We start from the raw sequence: 12334 nt of genomic DNA, 5'->3' as shown, positions 1-12334 counted from the left end.
GTTAATAAGTATTCCACACAAATCGGTTAGAGAGACCAGATTCTGACCAAAATCCCTGTCAGTTTAAAGACTAGACGCATCTCACTTTGCCATCATTTAAAAGGTTAATCTATGCCACAATTTTAAAGGAGAAATTGATAGAAAAGAATTTAATGTGTTACATTAGTTTTATTAAGTGAAAGCATTTTGACTGAAAATAATCTGGTACTTCAGATTTGTAACTTTCAGAGAATTGATAGTGTTTTTAAGCTTCCTTCAACCACAGATAGAGGGCACTATTATACTGTCTAGTAAAGCTATTCAAAGAAAAACTTCTATAGCAATTTATCAATTTTTATTCCATGTAGAGGAAGTGTATATTGTTGTCCATTGTTGTTATTGTCATGTTTTTGTGGTATTTTGGATCAAATTCAGGACCTTGTGCGTGCAAGGCAAACAGTTCACCACTGATCATCTCTACCTCCCTTTTGAAAGATCATGGCTGTATTCTTACTGAAAATTAAGTGTGCTCTGATAGACAGGTGCTGCCTGAATGCCAGGCCTTACTAATTGAGTATTTTTGGAGGAATCAGTGCATTAATCCTCTTCAGGATTCCTTGGCATTACTTGATACCTCCAAGAATCAAAAAAGGTACTAGGTACTCAGGTCTTTAATCCCAGCACTCAGGAGGCAGAGACAGGCAGATCTCTACGAGTTTGAGGGCAACCTGGTCCACAGAGAGATTTCCAGGAGAGCCAGGGCTACGCAGAGAAACCTGTCTCAAAAAAAGTGTAGTGTAGTTTGTCAAAAATGTACAAGATTCTCTCAAGCAGAATTTGTTAAATCATTAACAGGTATTAAGATATCTATGACCTCTGAAATTTCATGCAAAATTTTGCACATCAGTTGGTTTTATATGGAGGCTGCTATGCTGCTAGCTAGAGGGCTAGAGGTAAATCTATGAGTAGTGGAAAACAGTGATTCTCAATATGGATAGGAACCACTAAAGTGGTTTGAATTTTATGAATCTCCAGAAAAACTTTATTTTATTGTAGAAAATTATTTACAATTTCCCATTTTCATTTTTGCATAAATTGCAGAACTTTTTATTAGTACTTAACTGGGTAAAAGTCTACTAAACTGGGATACTTACGTTAAAATTGGTTAATTGCTAGGGATTTGTTTTTTTGTTTTGAATTCTGTCCTTCTTTCCAGTCTCTGTCCAGTTCTCATTTATATGTAGCTACTACACATGTGCCTACATAGTGGGACTCTATTAAGTCATCTAGGGGACTCTTACCCCACTTGAGTTGACTACAGTTAAAAACAATTATTAGAGCCACTGTTGTAACAGGAATTGTTTAGAAAGTTAGATGGGGATAATGATCCCCTATCCCCACTCCATAGTGACTCAGTGACAAAAGTGAGGCAGTTTATGACCTTGCCTGGTAGGATACCAACTCAGACAGAGTGGCAGGCAAACTGATTAAGTACTCCCAATAGGTGCAAAACAGTCATTCTTATATTCCTAGTCAGTGTCCTTTCCCTCTTTTCACCATTTGCTAAGTACTCTGAGGTACAATCTTCATGTTGCCTAATATTTATTACCCACTACCTTCAATACACATATTTGGTCATGTAACAAACCATGACCTATATTTTTTTCATCCTGATATTAAATTTTATTGTGGTCTTTAAGCAGTTAACACAAACAGATCTCCTTCAGCAAAACTTTAGGTTTGAATGAAAGGTAACTAAAATGCGATATCTGTTTGGACAGGGGAGCCAGTGCCCTCTGCTTACCTAAACTGTAAGCTCACTTGTGGCACCTTTTTTTTTTTTAATTAAAAATTGAGCATTGTATTTTGTTTCTCACTGAATGAGTCAGGAGAGGGATGGCTGAAGATAGGATGTGTAGGTCTGGAAAAATGGCTGAGCAATTAAGAATACTTGCTACAAAAGCATGAGAACCAGAGTTGAATCTCAAGCACACCTGTAACCTTAGTGCTGTGAGTTGGGAAGGAGACACTTTATGCAAAAATTAAAAAATGGAGACTGTAAGTCATTTGTCCAAAATAGAAGGGGAATGTCTTTTTGGGGACCTATAACGTGATTTCTCAACACCAGCCTAGGTTCAGATTCATTTAAGGAAGCTCTGTCTTGACGGGCAGTGGTGGCACAGGCCTGTAATCCCAGCACTAGGGAGGCAGAGGCAGGCAGATCTCTGTGAGTTTGAAGCCAGCCTGTTCTACAAATTGAGTTCCAGGACAGCCAGAGCTGTTATACAAAGAGCTGTCTCAAAGTGTGTGTGTGTGTGTGTGTGTGTGTGTGTGTGTGTGTGTGTGTGTGTGTGTGTGTGTGTAGGTGGGGGGGCTCTGTCTCAAGGGAATATGGTGGAGTGTGATAAAGCAAGCCATTCAGATTCCTCCTCTGGCCTCCGTGTGTGCACATGGCACACAAAGAGGGACATACACCACACACAGGTAAGTACATAAATAACATGTTTTTAAAAGAGAGTTCTTTGGGTCCTTATTTCCTAAAAGAGAAGTAAAACAAAAAAGCAATTGTGTGTTTAAGTCACCTTAAATATATAATATCTTTTTGAAAGCTGAACTTCATTACACAGATAGTATAAAGAAATAGAAGCTTTACCTACTATGTAGGAAAGCTTACCACATCTTCAAATGTCTTTCAACTTCATTATTAAGAATAATTCTTATCTAGCTGTGGTGATACATGCCTTTAATCCCAGCATTCGGAAGGGAGAGACAGATGGGTTCTTGTGAATTCAAGACCACCTTGGTCTACATAGTGAGTTATGGGACGCCAAGACTTTGGTGAGAAACATTGTCTCTAAGGAAAAAAAATCTTTGCACAAACCTGTGGAAATCAAGGCATTTATTTTCGTTTTCTGATAAGTGGTTCCAGAGTTTATGAGAAAACCAATTAAAGCATTTACCCAGCTACAAATACTTCAGGTTGGCTGAGGCATTTGTTTCTTGTCTATAAAGAGCTAATTGTGTCGCTTAAAAGTTGGCTGTATTTTAATGGTATAGTAGTAGTTTAAATGTTGATGTGTATTTGAAACCTATACAAAGTAAAATGCATTCTGTGAAGACAAGTTTTGTATGTCAGTAATATAAATATATAGTTTGTGCCATCAAACATTTAGGTATCTCCCAAGATTTTTCAGACTTTGGTAAACAAGAAAAATTAAAGTGAATTCATTTTAATAAACTTATCTAAATATAAGGAAATATATTCATTTGGAAGTAGAGTGTATATGCATTTGTGTATACAGCAATATGCCATTAAAATTTGAAACTGTCAATTATATTGGCATCTTTCTTTATATAAATTTACCTTATATTTAAAATGTAACTAAAATATGCTGTGTTTTGAATGTAATAAACAAAGAACTAGACTCTCAACTTTTTTCTATCCCATTTTCAGTCCCCCTCAAATGAATTTTTCTTTGATCCTTCTATTGTATAATTGTTTTATTTTCAAAAGGTCTTTCTCAAAAACCTCCATCAAGAAGTGGAAGCAGACAACCACAGCTAAGCACTGAGCTGAACTCCTGGAATCCAGTTGTAGAGAGGGAGAAGTGATGAGCAAAGGGGTCAAGACCATGGGCTGAGGAAAACCAGAGAAACACCTGACCTGAACAAAGGGGAGCTCATGTGCCTCAGGCTGACAGCTTGGAAACCATCATAGGACTGATCCAGACCCCCTGAATGAGGGTGTCAGTTAGAAAACCAGGGCAGTCCATGGGGCCTCTGGTAGTAGTATTTATCCCTAGTGTAGGAATGGACTTTGGGAGCCCATTCCACATAGAGAGATACTCTTTCAGCCTAGACACATGGGGAGGGCCTAGGCCCTGCCCCCAAATGATGTGATAGACACTGATGATTCCCCATGGAAGGCCTCATCCTCCCTGGGGAGCAGAAGGGGCATAGGGGGATTGGTGAGGGATGGGGGAGGATGGGAGGAAGAGGGAATTGGGATTGATATGTAAAATAAGATTGTTTCTAATTTAAATTTTAAAAAGACTAAAAATAAAACCTTCATCAAACTATTTTTTGGCTGGTTAACTTACACGGCTTGCTTACAGTAGTTTTGAATTTTGGTTTCTATATATTTAAAATAAAATATTGAAATTTACCCTTGACTCCTTATAGTTGTAAGATCTAATGTCTTGAGAGACTTAGCAGACTTGATCAGTTTTCACTGTGTCACAGCTTTCCTTTTAGTCCCTTTGTTGTAAGATCATCAGTAACATGGTGTTGCAGTTTGCTTTCTGCTGCTGAGATAAACACCATGAGCAGAATTTTGCAACTTAAGGAAAAACTTATGGCTTATAGTCCATCATGAAAGGAATCAGGGCAGAAGCAGATGCAGGACTAGCTCATGGAGTAGTTCTGCTTACTGTTTTGCTGCCAATTACTCACTTAGCTTGATTGTTTTATACAACCCAAGACCAACTGGTACCACCTACTGTAGGCTGGACCCTCCCACATCAATCATTAATCAGAGAAATGCTCCGTAGACTTTCCTACAGGCCAATCTGATGGGGGTATTTTCTCAGTTGAGGTTCCCTCTTCTCAGATGACCCTAGCTTGTGTCAAATTGAGAGAAAGCTGACTAGTATCCCAGGTGTTTGAATTTAGACAGACCTTATGAAAATGTGTTTATAAATTCTATCTAGAGTTTATGCACATTTTTCTGGAGATGTTATTTATTTGTTTATGTGTTTCTGCATGTGAATTCATATGGTAGAAAGAGAGAGCTGACTCTAGCAAGTTGTCCTTTGTCCTCCATGTGCAGCTTGCACGTGCACACACACAAACAAATGTAAGAAAAGTTGCTGTTCTGCCATCCACAACCTCAGAGAAGCTGGGAAACAATGAGGACCCTAAGAGAGACGTGCATGGCCCCCCTGAGAAGGGAAAGAAGACAAGAGCTCCTGAGAAAATTGGAAGCTTTGGGGGGGGGGGTGGCAGGAGAACATGAGGGATCAGGAGGATTGAGTTGGGGGAAGAATAGAGGAGAGCTAGAAAAGAGATACCTTAATAGAGGGAGCTATTGTTGATTTAAAGAGAAATCTGGCACTAGGGAAATGGCCCGAGATCTACAAGGATGACCACTGCTAACAATCTAAGCAGTAGTGGAGAGGCCACCTTAAATGCCCTTCCCCTATAATGAGATTGATGACTACCTTAAATGCTGTCAGAGAGCATTCATCCAGTAGCTGATGGAAGCAGAAGCAGAGATTCACAGCCAAGCACTGAGTAGAACTCCTGGAATCCAGTTGTAGAGAGGGAGGAGTGATGAGCAAAGGGGTCAAGACCATGCTGTGGAAACCCACAGAAACAGCTGACCTGAGTAAGTGGGAGCAAATGGACCTCAGTCTGACACCTGGGTAACCAGCATAGGATCGAACCAGGCCCCCTGAATGTGGGAGACCTGGGCAGTCTATGGGACCTCTGGCAGTGGAATCATTTATGTGTGTGCTAATGGGCTTTGGGAGGGATATTCTCTCAGCGTGGGTACATGGGGGAGCACCTAGGTCCTGCCTCAAATGATGTGTCAGACTTTGATGATCCCACATAGGAGGCCTCACCCTCCCTGGAGAGGGGATGGGGGATGAGATGGGGGTTTGGTGGGTGGGATAGGGGCTCAGTGAGGGGACATGGGAGGATGAGGGGAAAGGGGAACTAGAATTGGTATGTAAAATAATATTGTTTTTAATTAAATAAAATTTATTTAAAAAAGAAAGTTGCTGTTAAATATTGCTTATTTTCATTGATCTCTTCTGGCTTCTGTCTTATTTTCTGTATTACCTTTGTTAATTCAGATCGTCTTTTTGTTAATTAATATTTTTGTTAGAAAATATCTTTATTAAAGTTGTATCATTTATCTTTCTTGTATGTATAATATACACACTTGTCCTTTCTTCCTTGAGATAGGATTAGTATTTGCAGAAATATTAAAAAATATGGATCCTAATAGCCTGTAGAGAACATTTCCTCACTGTTTTCTTTTTGTCATTTTTCCTCTCTGTGAGCATCTTTTTATCTCAGCCTTAAGTTCTGGGGCTGGGGCTGGAGAGATGGCTTAGTGGTTAAAAGCACTGACTGCTTTTTCAGAGGTCTTGAGTTCAATTCCCAGCAACCACATGGTGGCTTCCAACCATCCATAATGAGATCTGGTGCCCTCTTGGCGACATGCAGGCATACATTCATGCAGAATACTAAACATTTTTTAAAAAAGGTTCCGGGCGCTAATTAGAATGTGAGTCTCTCAGGGGAAAAGAAGGTTGAGACCTTCTCTGTACATTTTGAAGTCTTAATAATGTGTTGCATAAGGTCTTGTGACATAGTGTCTCAAAACATTGTTCATTCTTTTTTATTTTTTATTTAAATTAGAAACATGCATGCTTAAAATGTCAATCCCAGCTACCCCCCTTTCCCTCCCAGCCCCACCCACACGCGCACCCCCAGCCCAATCCCCACATCTTTCCCCAGTGAGGGTGAGGCCCTCCTTGGGGGGGATTTCCAGAGTCTGTCATTTCATCCAGGGCAGGACCTAGGCCCTTCCCCATGTGTCCAGGCTGAGAGAGCATCCCTCCATGTGGAATGGGCTCCTAAAGTTCATTTGTATACCATGGTGAACACTAATCTACTACCCAAGGCCCCAGAGATTTCTGAGGCCTCCTCACTGACACTACATGGAGTTTGGATCAGTCCCCTGTTGGCATCTTAGCCATCATTCTGGGGTCCATGAGCTCCCCCTTGTTCAGTAAGGTACCTTTGTGGGTTTCACCAGAATGGTCTTGACCCCTTTGCTCATCACTCCTCCATTTCTGTCACTGGGTTCCTGCGGGTCAGTTCAGTGTTTAGCTGTGAGTATCTGTCTCTGTTTCCATCAGTCACTGGATGAAGGTTCTAGGAAGTCATCAACCTTATCATTAGGTAGGGGCTATTAATATAGTCTCTCCTCTATTACTTAGTTTTCCATTTGGTGTTATCCTTGTAGATCTCTGGAAATCTCACTGGTGCCAGCTCTCTCCTCAAAGCTATAATGATTCCAACCATATGGTATCTCTCATCCTGGTCTCCTCTATTCTTACCCCGACTCAACCTTCCTGCTCCCCCATGCCTTCTTCTCCCCTCCTCTTCTCCCCCTCTCTTTTTCCTGCTTCCCACTCCTCTCCTCTCTCCCCATGTTCCCAATCTGCTCAGAAGATCTTGCCTCTTTCCACTTATCTGGGGTATAATGCATATCTCTTGGGAACCTCCCTGTTTCTGATTTTAGACATTCTGACAGGAGTAAGATGATGTCTCAGGGTTGTTTTGATTTGCATTTCCCTAATGGATAAAGGATGTTGAGCACTTTCCCAAGTGTCTGTCAGCCATTTTAGTCTCCTCTATTGAGAATTCTCTATTTACTTCAGTCCCCAACTTTTTAATTGGATCCTTTGTTGTTTTGGAGACTTGCTTCTTGAGATCTTTGTAAATTTTGGAGGTCAGCCCTATGTCAGATGTGGGGTTAGTGAATATCTTTTCCCAATCTGTGGGTTGCCTTTTTGTCTTGCTGACTGTATCCTTTGCCTTACAGAAGCTACTCAGTTTCAGAAGGTCCCATTTATTAATTGTCAATCTCAGTGTTTGTGCTACTGATGTTATGTTCAGGAAGCAATCTCCTGTACCAATTCATTCAAGGGTGCCTCCCCCTTTCTCTTCTAAGTGGTTCAGTGTGGCCTGATTTATGTTGAGGTCTTTGATCCATTTGGACTTAAGTTTTGTGCATGGCGATAGACATGGATCTATCTGCAGTCTTCTACATGTCAATATCCAGTTATGCCAGCACCATTTGTTGAAGATGCTTTCTTTTTTCCATTGTACAATTTTAGCTTCTTTGTTGAAAATCAGCTGTTCGTAGGTTTGTGGATTAATCTCAGAGTGTTCAGTTCGATTCCATTGGTCTATCTGTCTATTTTTGTGCCAATACCAAACTGTTTTCGGGACTACAGCTCTATAATAGAGCTTGAAGTCAGGGATTGTGATGCCTCCAGTTGTTGCTTTGTTGAATAAGGTTGTTTTGGCTATCCTGGGTCTTTTGTTTTGCCATATAAAGTTGAGAATTGTCTTTCAAGGTCTCTGAAGAATTGTACTGGAATTTTGATGGTGATTGCATTGTGTCTGTAGATTGCTTTTGGCAGGATTTCCATTTTTACTACATTGATCCTACCTATCCAAGAGCATGGGAGATCTTTCCTTTTTCTGGTGTCTTCTTTAATTTCTTTCTTTAAAGACTCAAAGTTCTTGCGATACAGGTCTTTCACTTGTTTGGTTAGTGTTACCTCAAGGTATTTTATGTTGTTTGTGGCAATTGTAAATGGTGATGTTTATCTGATTTCTTTCTCAGCCCTCTTAACATCTGTATATAGTAGGGCTACTGATTTTCTTGAGTTGATTTTGTATCCTGTCACTTTGCTGAAGGTGTTTATCAGCTGTAAGAGTTCTCTGGTAGAGGTTTTTGGGTCACTTATGTAAACTATCATGTCATCTGCAAATAGTGAAAGTTTTGCCTCTTCCTTTCCAATTTGTATCACCTTGATCTCCTTTTGTTGTCGTATTGCTCTAGCTAGAACTTCGAGTACAATATTGAAGAGGTATGGGAAGAGGGGACAGCCTTGTCTTGTTCTTAATTTTTGCAGAATCGTCTTGGGTTTCTGTCCATTTAGTTTGATGTTGGCTGTTGGTTTGCTGTATATAGCTTTATGATATTTAGGTATGTTCCTTTTATCCCAGATCTCTCCAAGACCTTTAAAATAAAGGGGTGTTGGATTTTGCCAAAGGCTTTTTCAGCATCTGATGAGATGATCATGTGATTTTTGTTTCTCAGCTTGTTTATATGGTGGATTACACTGATAGATTTTCGTATGTTGAACCATCCCTGCGTCCCTGGAGTGAAGCTTACTTGATCATGGTGGATGAGTTTTCTGATGTGTTCTTGGATCTGATTTGCCAGTATTTTATTGAGTATTTTTTGCATCGATGTTCATGAGGGAGATTGGTCTGAAGTTCTTTTTCTTAATTGTGTCTTTGTGTGGCTTGGGGATCAAGGTTATTGAAGCCTCATAAAAAGAGTTTGGCAAAGACCCTTCTGCTTCTATTGCATGGACTACTTTGAGGAGAATTGGTATAAGCTGTTCTTTGAATTTCTGATAAAATTCTGTACTGAAGCCATTTGGTCCTGGGCTTTTTTTGGTTGAGAGATTTTTTATGACTGCTTCAATTTCGTTAGGTGTTATAGGTCTATTTAAATTGCTTATCTATTCTTGATTCAATTTTGGCAGGTGATATCTATCCAGGAAGTCTTCCATTTCCTTTAAATTTTCGAATTTTGTGGGGTACAGGTTTTCAAAGTATGACCTGATGATTCTCTGGATTTCCTAAGTGTCTGTTGTTAAGTCCCCCTTTTCATTTCTGATTTTGTTAATTTGCATGTTCACATTCTGCCGTTTGGTGAATTTGGATAAAAGTTCGTCTATCTTGTTGATTTTCTCAAAGAATCAATTCTTTGTTACATTGATTTTTTGTATTGTTTTCCTAGTTTCTTCTTTATTGATTTAAGTCCTCAATTTGATTATTTCCTGTCATCTACTTCTCCTGGGTAAGTTTGTTTTTTTCTGTGTTCTAGAGCTTTCAGCTGTGCTGTTAGGTCTCTAGTGTAGCTATTCTCCAGTTTCTTCATGTGGGCACTTAGTGCTATGAACTTTCCTCTTAGCACTGCTTTCGAAGTATCCAATAAGTTTGGATATGTTGTGTCTTCATTCTCATTGAATTCTAGGAAGTCTTTAATTTCTTTTTTTATTTCTTCTTTGACCCAGGAGTGGTGCAATAGCGCATTATTCAATTTCCATGAGTTTGAAGGTTTCCTGCAGTTTGTGTTGTGGTTGAATTCTAACTTTAAAGCATGGTGGTCTGATAAGATACATGTAGTTATTCCAACTTTTTTGTACCTATTGAGGTTTGCTATGTTGCCAAATATGTAGTCAGTTTTTGAGAAGGTTCCATGTGTTGCTGAGAAGAAGGTATATTCTTTTGTGTTTGGATGGAATGTTCTATAGATGTCTGTCAAACCCAATTGGGTCAGAACCTCTATTAGTTCCCTTGTTTTTAAGTTTCTGTCTTGTAGTCCTGTCTAGTGATGACAGTGGGGTGTTGAAGTCTCCCACTATTAGTGTGTGAGGTTTTATGTGTGGTTTGAGTTTTGGTAATGTTTCTTTTACGAATGTGGATGCCTTTGTATTTGGGGCATAGAAATTTAGAATTGTGACTTCATCTTGGTGGATTTTTCCTGTGATGAATATGAAATGATCTCCTTCATGTCTTTTATTGATTTCAGTTCATAGTCTAGTTTGTTAGATATTAGGATTGCTCCCCCTGCTTGTTTCTTGGGGCCATTTGATTGGAAAATCTTTTCCCAACCCTTAACTCTGAGGTAATGTCTGTCTTTGAGTTTGAGGTGTGTTTCTTGTATGCAGCGGAAGGATAGGTTCTGTCTTTGAATCCATTCTGTCAGCCTGTACCTTTTTAATGGAGAGTTAAGACCATTAATATTGAGGGATATTAATGACCTTTGATTTTTCATTCTCGCTTGATTTGAAATGGTTGTTCTTGGTGGAATTGTATGTGGATTTCCACCCCTTTTCTATTTTGGGTGTTGGTAAAGTGGGATTATCTATTTCCATGTTTTTCTGGTTGTAGTTAACTTCCTTGGACTGGAGCTTTCAAGACCTTCAGATGATATGTAAACATGATAAAGAAAAATTGGACTCTGTAGCTGTAGTGTTTTAAAGACCAACACCATAGTAAAAATATCTTGTGTTATAGTCTAAAAGTAAAGTGGATAAAATTTTTTAAAACCAAAATTAATGAGAGAATGAGGGATAAAGACACTCTAACTGCTATAGAATTGCTTGTTTTGACTGATACATACATGCACACATGAAAACTGTGCTATTTATGTTTATTTGAGAACTTAAATTATCAATGTTTTATGAACATATTATACATCACAGACATATTTTCTATGGAAAACTTTTTAGGAGAGATTTTATCAGTTAGTTGGCTACTTTTTATTTCCGTGAATAATAAATTAGGATGAATAAGGTAATTAATGCAAGTTTGATGCCAGAGGACTTCTGGTTTTGTACTGCTACCCTTGAAGGTTTCAGAAATTGGGGGTTTTAAGATCCTATATAACAGTTTTAAATGAAGCATCTTGGAAAGCAGTCACTCTGGTTAACTGTTTTCATTTAATTTGGGCTTTAGAGATGACATGATAAAGCTTTCTCCCCTCTGGTACCCTTCAAGTAGAACAGAGTAGTTCTCAATCTGTTGTGTACTTACACAATTGTTTTCACCCCTTGCCATGACCTTTAACCTTTAAGGTATGTCATGGCATAGTGTCATTATAGTAGTATACTTCTACCAGTAAGGTACTCATGCTCTTGTTTGCAAGTTGACAGATGGACTTAGAACCATCAATAGTCATTGGTTATATACCCATAGGGCCAGCAGCATTTCATGTTCTACACAAGTCTTAGTTTGTTGTTATGGATATAGTGAAGTTTAACAGTTGAAACAGTGAACTTTATTTTGCACATATTGGAGTACACCTGCTGTAGTGATTTGTACATTTGGTGGGGTTCATGATACTTGCTCATTGAGTTGTACTATGTTGTAGAGAATCCAGAGTAGCATTTTTCAGTCCTTCCCTTGAGATATGCACTGTTATGCCTTTTCCTTTTCTTCCATTAAGTATAGCATACTATATTGTAGTTTGCTTGAGTTTGCTTTGTTCCAATAATTTAGAAAGAAGACATTTTATTTCTTGTAGTGTACCTTTTAGCTGATCTTAACATTAAAGTTAAGTATACCAAACATCTAAAAACTATGAGTCAATTATGATTAACATTTCAGTTCCTTTTTCCCAACAGTGAACTAGGTCATGTGGGGAATACAAAAGCAGAAAATACAGATGCTATTTTGGGTAGTTGATAGTATACTTGAAGAATTAAAATGAAACACTCATGGGAAAGCAGCTAACTATATGTGTGCTCCTGAACTCTGAGAAACAGTGTAATCATTGTTTGAGAATTGTTTTAAAGAAGTAAAAATTGACCTGGAATATGATATTTTGAATTTGGGTTAGAAACAAAAGAGAAAGGTCTTTTATGTTGATGGAAACCTCCTGAATAAAGGCATAGAGACAGATAGATATTGTGCAGTATTACAATAAGCGGAACTGTCTTCTATAACAAGAGGTGTTCTTTATATT

Source organism: Mesocricetus auratus, unplaced genomic scaffold (genome assembly GCF_017639785.1).
Source record: "Mesocricetus auratus isolate SY011 unplaced genomic scaffold, BCM_Maur_2.0 Super-Scaffold_4256, whole genome shotgun sequence".
In the NCBI taxonomy this organism is placed as follows: domain Eukaryota; kingdom Metazoa; phylum Chordata; class Mammalia; order Rodentia; family Cricetidae; genus Mesocricetus; species Mesocricetus auratus.
This window is presented reverse-complemented; position numbering follows the sequence as displayed.